The sequence below is a fragment of the Microtus pennsylvanicus genome, assembly GCF_037038515.1.
Source record: "Microtus pennsylvanicus isolate mMicPen1 chromosome Y unlocalized genomic scaffold, mMicPen1.hap1 SUPER_Y_unloc_2, whole genome shotgun sequence".
NCBI lineage: Eukaryota > Metazoa > Chordata > Mammalia > Rodentia > Cricetidae > Microtus > Microtus pennsylvanicus.
This window is the reverse complement of record NW_027460880.1, coordinates 2260967-2262424: the sequence shown is the minus strand read 5'-3', so window position 1 is coordinate 2262424 and position 1458 is coordinate 2260967.

The window sequence follows — 1458 nt, the reverse complement described above, 5'->3', positions numbered from 1 at the left end:
TCTTGGTTTTTTTATTAGTTTAGGAGAAGAATTAAAACTCCATTTACAGTATCTGTGAACCCGAATGAGTTAAGTATGTGTGACCAACTTGATGTCTGCCTGTCTGTCAACAGGGCCAGAGTTCAGAGGCATCTGATGCATAGCACAGGAATGTCAGCCATCAATCTCTGGTCCACCTAACTCTACAGCATTAGAGTTGTCATGGTTGCTCATCTGATCTTCCTCATATGATCTCCATCCACAGAGATGTCAGAAAAATCCTCCCCTGAGAGTGCAAGTTCTTTACAAATGAAAGATTATAAAACAGAAGACACATGGGAGATTTCTATGGGCAAGCTGTTGAAAGGATAAAGTGACAGAAGAAGTTTATTGATTAATTAAAGAAAGAATCCGCTTCAGCTGATAGGTTAGAACATAGGTAGGTGGAGTAAACAAAATAGAATGCCGGGAGGAAGAGGTAGTGAGCTCAGAGAAGCCATGCTCCCCTCTCCCCGGCAGATGCCATAGCTCTGCTCTCTGAGGCAGATGTCGATGCAGCCAGCCACCATGTCAGACATGCTGAATTTTTCCTGGTAAGTGCACCTCGTTATACTACACTGATTATTAGAAATGGGTTAAAATGCTGAATCTAATAGGCCAGCAGTGTTTAAAAGAATACAGTTTTTGTGTATTTATTTCAGGCATAACCTTCATGCGGCCGTGGTGCTGGGGACACAGCCTTGCTGCTCAAATAACTACAGAATGGCTTGTAACCTTGTAAACAATTGAATCCACTGAAAGCCTGAGAAAGCTTGGGAAAGAGTAAAGCATGTTTTCTTGGTAGCAGCGATTACTAGGTCTGCTCTGCTTGCTAGAAGAAAGCAAGGTCTCTCATCTAAAAGAGGCTTGCTGACTCAGCTTCAGCTGCAAAACCCTGCAGCCCTTAAGAGGTCCTGCCACAAAACATTTAAATGGTGTTGATAAAAGCCAACTGAATGCTTGTATGTTTTCAGCAGTAGCAGGAAAAAAAAAACTGTGTTGTTTTAAAATGCCGGGTTTCTCGGCCATCCTGCCTGGGCAAACTCTGACTGTTTGAGGAAGGAGGGCCAGCTACAGAAAGAGGGCTTGAGTGTTGTCTGTTGCAGCCTCTTTGATGGCAAGGACCTTGAAACACTGTAGACTTGTGGCACTGAATGCGGCTCTGTTCGGTACCTCAGCCACAAGGTTGGAATGGCAGAAAGCTAAGGAATGGGCTACATCTGGCCAGCAAAGCCACGGCTTTAGTCCTACTGAGATTGCTTGGTAAATGAAAGACTCATGTGGTCAGAAAAACAGAGAGAGAAATAGAGTAAAGAGAGATTCAAAGACAAAGAAAATTTTTAAATGATTTACAGTGTGTTAAAAATATGTGCAGGCTAAAATTTGAAGTTCTTAAAGTTAAAAAAAGGAAGAGAGTTGTTGGGTGTGGTAGTACACACC